Here is an 11,017-nt window from a genome sequence, read left to right on the forward strand (position 1 = left end):
TGAGATACTGCTGGATCAATTTGATTATATAAAAAGTATTTTTTTAATAGTTTCGCTGCATCAAGTGCTTGTTTGATGCTTGGTGGAGGGACAGGATCGTCTTCTTCAACAACGTACACAGCTGCAGTTCTTATCTATTTCGGTAACTTAGAAAGTACTGCTTAATGATTTTTGTTGCCTCATTGTTGTCGTTAAATAGAGTGAGCGTGATGCCATATAGAGTGTAATATTGTATAGAAAACAATGTAAACCAACCAAAATCAAGCAATTTCGACGTTTTAAGGGGTTTGTCGTTAAATCGAGTGACGTTATGAAGAGTTTACACTGTAATATAAAATTATGAACCACCACTTTTTGACACCCTGTCACTCTTTTATATCTTACCAATTAAAATTGGCTTGAACTAATGCAAAAAGCGAAATATTACGCGTCTGTTTTGAGAATTGGTCAAAAAGAAGACAAAATTATGAAATTTCTCATTTGATTTTACGAAAGTATAAATACATTTCACCTGTTGCGCTTTTGTATAAAATATAAATTAAAACTGACTTGAACCATTGTAAAGTGTAAAATTTTGCGCGTCAAAGTCTGAAAATTGATTAAAAAGGACAGGAATTATGAAGAATTTGCTTCAATTTCACAAAAACACAGACTCTTAGTTTATACGACGGATACTTGTAACGAAACAATCCAAAGTTTCAAAGAGTTTGACGAAGGACCATTTTTCGTAAGGATCTAGCGAAGTCCTTTGTTTTTTATTTTATTACTTACACTGGCGCTTTGACCGGCATTACGTATAAAGACTAGGCATTCTACAGAATACGTCAGTTATGTACTTGTCGACAACATACCTATTACATACATATATACGCTATAATATTACAATAATTGTTTCATTGAAAAAGAAAACTTGAAAGCTTACCTTCGCACGGTCGCCATTGATCTCTTGATACAAGTACGAGATAGGAATAGGTTTATGTGGATCACTAACTTTTAACTCGTCGGTGGCGTAGGTTATGGTCGAGTGGATTCATTGCTCTGCGAAGAAAAAACGATCGCCATTAAAGAAAAGGAAGAAAAACACAAGGCCGCGAAACGGTTTGTGTAAGAATCTGTTATGGTCGAAGACTGCGTTTTGTAAATACATATTGTATGTATGTAGGTTTAGTATGTGGATCAGTATGTAAACATTTTTTACGCTTCATGTATTTTTAACTGTCTGATCATTGTAAGAAACAAACGAGGTAAATGAAGAGATTTCTTTTAATTCCGAACCAACAACTTTCAATGTGGTTTTCCACTTTAAATTTAACAAATGCCAATTGCTTTTACAATTAATAACAAGAAATGCTAAGAGAGCGTATATGCGACCCTGTAATGTAGACGTAATAATAATAAGTCATCCCTCTCGTCTCTAGGGGTACACGTGTAGTTACTGTTTTCTCGTCGTTAACTGTTTTATACAAGAAAATCAAATGGAGTCAAGTCATTTTTTTTATAATATGTATACTAAAATGAGAATTAAAATGTGGAAAGATGGTAGAGAAAACCAAGAGAAGGGTGGTAAACTATGAGATAAAACTAGAAAAGTTAAGGGATGGGAATATAAGAAATGAGTTATGGAGAAGAATTTTAAAAACTGGAACAAAAAACAGGTATAATAAAGAAAGGGAGGAACCTTTACAAGATTTGAAGTTGAATCAGGAACAATTAAATGAATTGAAGCAGAATGGCAGTATCTGTGAAGGAAATGGTAAAGATATGATGAAATGAGATGTTAAGGAGGGAAGTATTGATAAATCAAGATATGTGGAATGTATGAAAGCTCTGCTATGGAAGCATTGACAGGGAGACTGTATACCAGATTATTTGAATGGAATGAAGGATGAGCACGTAATAGATAGGTTTAGAGTGGAAAATGAAAGCACAAAGCGTAGGCGTTGGATGAAGGAAGAAGAAAGGGTATGCAGAATATGTGAAAGGGGAGATGAAACAACGATGCATGTGCTAGGTGGATACGGGGAATGTAAAGTTTTCGATTATTGTAAGGAGAATATTAAGTAAGTAAGACTGTTAAAAAGTATAATTAAAAAAAAAGGGTTTGGTTCAAATGATACCTTCTATCTAGGATTACCGGTGAGGACGGGAGAGGTTTTTTTTTATTTTTACCCTTTGTGCTTTTACTTTGTCTTGTTTGTTTCTGCTTAGGAGTTGTTTGGTAGAATTGGTTATTTAGTTACATTGTACCTACTTGATGGTTTAAGCTCCATGTAGAGTGGTAGGAGATTTGAGTGTAGGTTTTTATTAGTTGTTTATATTTTTTGATGATATGTAGGATCCGTGTGTACTGATATAGATAACTTAACGATTCATTAAATATTAAAAACTGAACGACATCATTTTCGAATTGACAATTAAATCCTAAGGTGTAATGTGTAATATCATTGGTCTTTAACCAGCGGTGGTTAGGTTTTTGCAAAATTTACGTGTACATATATTGGAAAAGGTCTTTAAACCGTACTAGTACCCATGTCTATGAAATAGAAATGGAGCACATGCACCAATTTATTTTTATGTATTTTTAATTGCAGTAAATACTAATAAGTATATTTATTATGTACGAATGGAAAACCAAAGTGAAAGCAATTTATGCCATTCTTTTCTCATAACACGTTCGAACCCATAAAATATTACAAAGAAAATGACAGTTTATTAAGTTAATCCTTCTGTTAGATCTAAGTCATATCATCTGGAAGTGAAAGCCGAACTGTTGAACAGATAGTCAAGCGAAAAGTTGAATGATACTACAAAAGAAAATTCACGAAAGCAAATATGAAAATTAAACGACTAAATTTAAATCCATAAAACTATAATAGGCCCTGGTTGAACAAAAAAACAGAAAGTTTCGAAACTAAATTTTAGTAACGCCTAAACACCAAATTGAAATTAATTGCTGAGGTATTAGAAATTGACTTCCGTTGTCTAGCGATTGAGGTGATTGAATTTCCAAAAAAATCATTTGTACCATAAAGACTAAAAATCAAGTTTCTGAATTTGCAGTTATGTCATGTCTCAAAATGCGGCAAGTATTTCCTCACTTACGCCCAAATTGCATCAGCCTCTTTGTCTTTACGTTTCGTCCTCTTGTGCTCATTCATATGACAACCCCTTATCATGGAATCGATTCACCAGCGAAAACTAATGCAACTTCTTAGCAATTTTATTTGTGTTTATTATCTGCTAGTTGTAGTCCTATCCAATTCGCGTAGAAACACACTCCATTGCCAAAAAAAAATTTCTACCATTAATTTTTTATACCGGAAATACTACATTGGGGTGGGCACATGGGATAGATCGAATGAAAAATGAAATCGTTGATCTGACAGTTGATCACGGTCGACGATCAAAAGTTGGTAGGCCTCTTAGTCTAGGTCACAAGAAAAATCCAAATAAACACACGTAAGGATAAATATTCGATGATTGAATAATGTCGATGTGTTGCATCTAATTAGTACGGTGTTTAGATCTGATTTAGGTTTTGTCATGTGATGGAAATTTTTAAAAAATGACATTAGTCTGCTAATATGGCGTACCTTAACAAGACGACCTTCCAAATTTCATCCCCCAATTGCATTGCTTTACACTTTATCCTAAGAAAATCTTGGTCTGGGAGATGCTTTCGGTAATCAAGACGGATATGGCACATTTCGATACTTTTACTTAATATTGCATCAGCCTCTTTATGTTTCACCCTCTGGTACCTACTGATTCAAATGACAACCCCTCATCGTGGCATCGACTTCAGCTGACGCAACTTCTTAGCAGTTTTACTGGCGATTGCGTTTATTTTTAGTCGTGATCCTACCCAATTCGGTCGGTTCCTTTCACGCTAGGCTGCCAAGGTCCTTTCACGCGCACTTTCATCAAAGGACTAATCTCACACCACGTCAATCAACTAAGTAACTGACGATAAGAAAAGTGTATCTACCTGTAACAATAAAAGCAACAGAGATGGGTGACGAGTGAATTTTAAGGTAGGCCCTGCACTGGAGATGATACAGATGGATCGGAAGGATGTCACCATCGTCGTTGTAGTCGTTCATGTTTGTTGGAAAACGACCGACGACGTCGGCGGCGGCGGTGGCGGTGGCGGCACGACGACGGCGGTCGGGCCCCCACTTTGTGACGTAACACCTTCTCCGTATATTAAAGCCGACTTTTACAGACTGACTCGTCACTGTTCTTTTCGCTAGTGTCGATGCCAACCGCGATCTCCGAGTATTTCTGTAATAAAGTGTTGTAGCCGTCGCGCCGCCTGTTCACTTATTCGTTCGTAAAAATACACGTCGAGTTTGTGCGACTTTCTTGTATTCCCGTATTCTTTGGGTTTTTTATTATTCTTTTTGTTGTTTGTGAAGAGACGTCACGGGACGGACTTGTATCGTCGCCGTGGAGAGAGCGTCGTCGTCAGCCAGTCTACCGAGGATACCGGTACGCGCTTTTTACGGACTTGGTTACACTGACCATCTTCAGAGTAGTCAGTCCTCTTTGATAACGACCAAAGGAGTTCCATTTGAAGTAGTAAATCAGGTCTGTTTTCGATATGTTTTTTTTTGTATCTAATCTATAAAAGGTGTCTACTACGAAGGTATTTCTGCATACTGGACTCCTTCAAATAATAATAATCGAAAGCGTTTGTTCCGTTTCCTTTCTTAAGCTCTCTATAATTCCGAACCGGATACCGGCTGTTGCAGTTCCAGGAAGGATTTTTACTACCATTTGGTCTATGATGCAATCTGAATCTAGTCGGATTCTATTCATTATACTAGTTGAGCCCGTCCATATTTGGACGGTTGTACTCCCTATCGGTGGCGATATTTTCATATCGCATGTATGCAACCAACCGTACACACTTTTAATCCCGCTCATTTTCCCAAATGTTTATTTTTAATTCGAGTATGTCAAAATTTCCAATTTCAAAAAGGCCTATCTTTTATTTAAACGTTTTGATATCCAGTTAGTTCCAGAGGGTAGTATATTATGATAGGAGATAAATTCCCGTGGTACGACTGCAAATCGAAAATTTAATTTTTGTCGTATCTTTTAAACCGTTCGATAAAATCGGATAAAATATTCAGAAAAGCGCGGTCCTCGATCGTATAAATAGATCAACATCAGTTTAAAAAGTTTCAAGCTTAGTCCAAAAGTGGAATTTATTTATATTGCTTACTGTATTTATAGGCGAAAAGTTAAATCATTCAAATCGCTCGGCTGGTGTCTGATTCACCCAGAAATGTTTTAATTTCCGAAAACCGTCGAAATCTAATATAAATATATATGTNAAAAAACAAATACGTGTGTACTTCGTTTTTTTTTATGTAAACAACTAAACAGTTTTCAACCCTTTCGCTTGCTTGGGTTTCATCGTTGAAATGTAACCACTAGGGAAAGAATTGATCAGTCGCTGATTTTCGGTCACATAATTCAGGATGGTACCAGCAGTAGAAATATAAAACAGAGGATAGCGCAGGGTCGAGTCGCCTTCAATAAAAGAAATCACTTCTATGCTCGCGAACGATTAATTTAGAAATTCTAAAAAGGTTGTTAAAGGTGTATGTTTGGAGCAGGGCGTTGTATGGGTGCGAAGCATGGACGGTGAGCATGGGGAAAAAGAAAGGTTAAAATACCGTGGATAGAAAAAATTAGAAATGAAGAGGTATTAGAAAGAATAAGAGAACAGAGGACTCTATGGAAGTCAATAAAAAATAGGAGAGACAGGTTGGTAGGACACCTTCTCATGCATGAAGGGTTGGTCAGAGACATGTTAGAAGCAGAAAAAGAAATTAAGAGGAACATAGGTAGACCTAGATTAGATTACCGTTCACAAATAATTAAGGATGTGCATGAGAGATTTTAGTTTTCGGAAAATAAGAAGAGTTGAGGTGCGTTTCCAACCAATCTTAGGACTGACAACCTTACGAGGATGGCATGTTCTAGTCTTAGGGAAATGCGAAAATTAGCTTCGGATGGGAATGAGTGATGGAATGATGCTTATGATAAGCGTGGGTGTGCTACTAAGGTAGCATGACTAATTTTCATATAACTAAAATTTTAATTGGAACACTACATTAGCATTAATCAAAGCATGAAATTCTTATTTAAATCTTTTTGTGATTTTCCGACGTGAGTGCACCATCATAATCATCATCATCAAGGTCGTCAGTCCTAGGACTGGTTGGACACGCACCCCCACTCTTTCATATTCTAAGCTAATCTTCGGCAATTCTCTAAAACTAGAACAATCCACATCCTTAATTACTTACGAACACTAATTTTAATCTAGGTCCACCTCTACCCCTCCTAACTCCCGTTACTGCCCCTAATATGTCTCTGACTAGCCCTTCATGCCTGAGAAGGTGTCCTACCAACGTATCTCACTTATTTCTTATTGACATCCATAGAGTCCTCCGCTCTCCTATTCTTTCTAATACCTCTTCATTTCTAACCTTTTCTACCCACGTTATCCTCATCATCCGCCTATAACTTACCATGCTTCGCACCCGTACAGTGCCGCGCTCCAAACATACATCTTTGACAATCTTTTTCGGATTTCTAAATTAACCGTTCACAAGCATGGAAGTGACTTCCTTTTGTTGAAGGCAACTCGATCCTGCGATATCCTCTGTTTTATATCCCTACTACTCCTTTCATCCTGACTTATCTGACTTCTTCTAGTTTTTCGTCTCCTATCTTTATATTCGCTCTTTCCCTACTTTTTCTTCCCTTGCATATCAGTATTTTAGTTTTACTTTTATTTATTTTTTCATACAATACTATTTTGTCAATACCGCTTCCGTTTTATTTAAAGCTATCTCTAACTCGTCCTTGTTAGACGCTAATACTGCTATATCATGTGCAAATCTAAACTTACTAATCTTTTGCCCCTGTATATCTATCCCTACAGTTGCCCTGTTTTTAATGATGTTGATCGCGTCTTCGATGTATAGATTAAAAAGTAGCGGTGAGAGTGTGCATCCCTGTCTGTCTTCCTACGTTGCTGCTCCAGTTCTATAACTGCCTGTTGCTCTTTATACAAACTAAGTATCACTCTTCTATCTATGTATCTAATCCCTACATTTTTAAGTATATTTATCACCCTGTCCCATTCAACATTGTCAAAAGCTTTTTCTAAATCTACAAATCCTATATACGCACTATTTCTTTTTTCTATCGTTTTCCCTATTGTTACCCATGAGTGTGTTAACTTCATAGAAATTGAAAATATGCGTCACGGCCTTTTCATTACGAAATCAGCGCCATACAGTCTATGAAGGCAGCGATTCTTGTGCGTCAGAAAATCGTTACGAAATCGCCGAATTCTTGTAACAATTTTTCGCTTTCGCCACAAAATCTAGCAAAGAAACTTCCTGGCTTCAATACATCATGCAACTTCCTTTTGCTAATAATAGACACTGAAACGCTTGACCTTTTTCTTAAAACCTCGTACACCGTTCCGACATAGAAACGCACAAAAAAAAACAAAACAAAACAATCTCGCAACACAGAAATCATCTTTTTCAATGGTTACTACAGAACAATTTATTAACCTATGCCACAGTTACAACTGTTGTGAAATGAAAGTTCATTCATGGTCGGTTCCTCCGAAGGTTAATTGACGTCTTATTATTATTTATGTATATGCTAATCAAAGAAATCAAATCTATAAAAAATATAATCGAATGTCGTTTTTTTATTTTTTTTTTATTGCTGAATCATGAGTTTTACTCAAAAACATCCCTGTACTTTCAGAGATGCTTCTCATTTGTGTCAACATAGACACACGTACTTTTCAATTGATATCATTCACGACCACATAAGTATAAATACGTTTGCGTTAAAGCCCATTACAAAGATAAAAAACCGCGTATTGTCGGATTCTTCCAGACGAAGTGCTACATTACGAGCTTTGCTTGACACGGAACCCCGCAGTCTTCTAAGGTTTACCCAGATATGTGTTAGACAAACCTCGAAACATGGTAATTACGCATAAGTAGGACTCCAGATAAAAACTTTTTTTACCTACTGGAAGCAGAGATGTGATTTATTTGAAATACTTGCATTTATAATGCAAATACAAAATAAAAGCTACATTCTAATTCGTTAACTCATGAGAGCTCCTGAAATTCTTGGGGAATTGGAAATGAATAATCTAAAATATTGGGTCGATATTGTTTTTCGGGTTCAATGTCATGGTCCATGGAATTTTGAAGTTACAAATTCATATTGTCACATGCCAAATCACCACTTATCGTACGTTTAGCAAGGAACTACGAAATTCTGTGAATTACGACAAAACAGCCCTCAAACCAATATCAAATTGATATACCCCAGCTGTGTAAAACTGAAAATTACAAGATATTGTGGTGTCCTAATAAATGCGTATAATCCAAAATTCTTAGAAAACGATTCGAAAACCTTCACTTATTAGATGTTCCCAAAGCTAAAGAAAGTATGGATTCCTGTCTTTCTCTTATTACAATGTGTCAAAGATCAGAAGCAAAATTGGGTTGTAAATATTTAGATACAAAATGATTGATGTTGATTTTACATCAATAAAATTATTTGGAACCCTATTTTGGCTCTGATCTTTCATGCTAAACAAACTATTTTGGCATCAGTGTCTTTTTCCCAAGGCAAATAAGGAAGCATATAGAAGAATTATTTGTTGCTGAACTGAAGAAACTGTAATATAAAGATAGAAAAATCTCACTTCATCTCAATCACTTCAACGCGAAAAATATGAGTGATATTTAATCTTCGCAGCTGGTGATATAGTGCAAACACCACTGTTAGTCTAAAACTTCAATATTTAAAAAATAAGCAAATGCCTGCAAAGTTTTCTTAAAAAATGTTTTATACTTACGTGAATGTAGAATATTAAATAGGTACTGCAAAAAAGTGTTTATTTGAAAAAAGTATTTTGAAAATATGTATTTTGCATTTAGCAAAGATACAAAAGAAAAATCTATTTCGTATTTTACATTTGAAATAACAACAGATCAAAAAAGTATTCGCATTTTGTATTTAAATACTTTTAAAAAAACATTTTGCACATTTCAGTTCAAATGAATGCATGGTTAGAAGTTTGTAGTAGATTTGCCGGTAGATACAGGTAAAATTTGAGCTATTGTGATTTAGGCCTGTCGGCTGTTGGATCGGCATTTGTCGAAAGACTGCGATTTATTCGCATGATGTATTTCGGAGATGTCGCAGGTTCATTTGGGCAGAGCGCAACAAAGCATTTCTGTCTGGGATATTTTTGCTCATGACTGCACGTCACTTCATGATTTCGACATCAAAGGGCACTATTCTGCGATTCCTTACCTTCTTGTGCATATACATGTGTATCTATATAAAGTAACAAATGTAGATACGCAATTCCATTCTTTGTCTTTATGTTATGCAATACGAGGGCGGTTCAATGAGTACCCGTGTTTGAAGACGGAGGACGTTCCTGAGGGAAATTGGTGTTGTCATCGTGTGCTGCCATCTATCAAACCACGCCGAAACGAATTTCAGACTGATTGATAGGTTAGTTTGGATTTGGCAGCCATTCGACGGAGACATGTTTCGTTATTTTCGCTAAGATGGAAAAAGAGGACTATCGTTCGGTAACTNTATAAAGAGTGGTCGTTAAATGGAGAGAAATAAAAGATATTATTTTACTATTCTATAATAATATGCATTTACCAATATAGTACACATTTTGCACACGAACATTATTATTCATACATTGCGTATAGTCTTTGATCTAACCCCTATCACTTTTTAAGGGGGTGAGACCGCCACGAACTTTTTATGGTGTGGTGGGGGAGACCTCCTCTTTCGATCCCCCCTCCTTCGGGGGTGGGGGCCATCATCTAGACCTTTACCGAAACTTTCAAATTTCTAATTGTTCGCTTTCATCTAATTTTATGCAAATGAATCTAACGCGTTGATATCATGTAATGCAACCTTATCCTAGTTTAGAGGTAGTGGCTAAAATGGTCAATTCCCAATGAAGACGTTTAGATAAACAATGGAACTGTGCTTTGGTATCATCTTCCATATCCATGGTATTGTTTATTCACTAATATTTTGACGTGTTTTGCGTTTGTATTTCACAATATTCGGTCGTATAGGACCATATAGGGTCATAGATATGGCTAAAAGCTCACCGACAAAAACTTTAGGTGAAATTAGTAGTTCGAGATCCCAGTACCGTCAGACAAAATTTGATCGGGTTCAACTACTTTATTACTATTGTATTTGCCTATAAATGTGACGTATTTGCGTAATTATAATTACACGCAAACGAATCGTTCCTCGCCGGTACAAACGGAACATTTCACTTCTTCTTGGTTTATTATTACTCTCAATTGCGTGCTGTTGCGCACGTAGAGATTTTCGAATGTCTTTTTAAGGAATTTTAATTGGCATGCCACCAGAAACTTTTTCAAAGAATTCCGAACCGAAACGACCTATACCTATAGCCAAAGTTTTTTGTAAAAGCTTTCTTTCTCAATCAAAGATCATAATGTCTAGGAAATAGTCATTGGTTTGAACCATTGCAAAGCGTACCCAAGTTTGAAATACAGTGTAAACTCTATACTATACTAAACACTTAAGGGATTGAACATTTTCAGGCGTTATAAAGAGTGGTTGTTAAATGGAGAGAACTAAAAGATATTATTTTACTATTCTATAATAATATGTATTTACCAATATAGTGCACATTTTGCACACGAACATTATTATTCGTACATTGCGTATAGCCTGTTATTTTCGTCTGATGTTTTTTGCTGCTCCAATATTTTAATTGTATTTTGTTACGTATCTTACTCATATCTTGAGATACTGCTGGATCAATTTGATTATATAAAAAGTATTTTTTTAATAGTTTCGCTGCATCAAGTGCTTGTTTGATGCTTGGTGGAGGGACAGGATCGTCTTCTTCAACAACGTACACAGCTGCAGT

General features: G+C 36.0%; 1 protein-coding gene across 2 annotated transcripts in view; it reads left to right on the top strand.

Moving 5' to 3' along the window:
• The window catches only part of LOC108738542 (ion transport peptide-like), a 124,197-nt gene that overhangs the window by 49,828 nt on the left and 63,352 nt on the right, over positions 1-11,017 (top strand). The window contains exon 1 of one of the 2 annotated variants that reach the window (XM_018472007.2): positions 4,208-4,590. The exons of the other annotated variant lie outside the window; for it this stretch is intronic. The gene's annotated coding sequence lies outside the window, so the exon portion shown is untranslated. Of the gene's footprint in view, positions 1-4,207; positions 4,591-11,017 lie in introns of those variants that run through there. 2 annotated transcript variants of the gene reach the window in all.

The sequence above is a fragment of the Agrilus planipennis genome, unplaced genomic scaffold (assembly GCF_000699045.2).
Source record: "Agrilus planipennis isolate EAB-ADULT unplaced genomic scaffold, Apla_2.0 scaffold25, whole genome shotgun sequence".
NCBI classification, from domain to species: Eukaryota; Metazoa; Arthropoda; class Insecta; order Coleoptera; family Buprestidae; genus Agrilus; species Agrilus planipennis.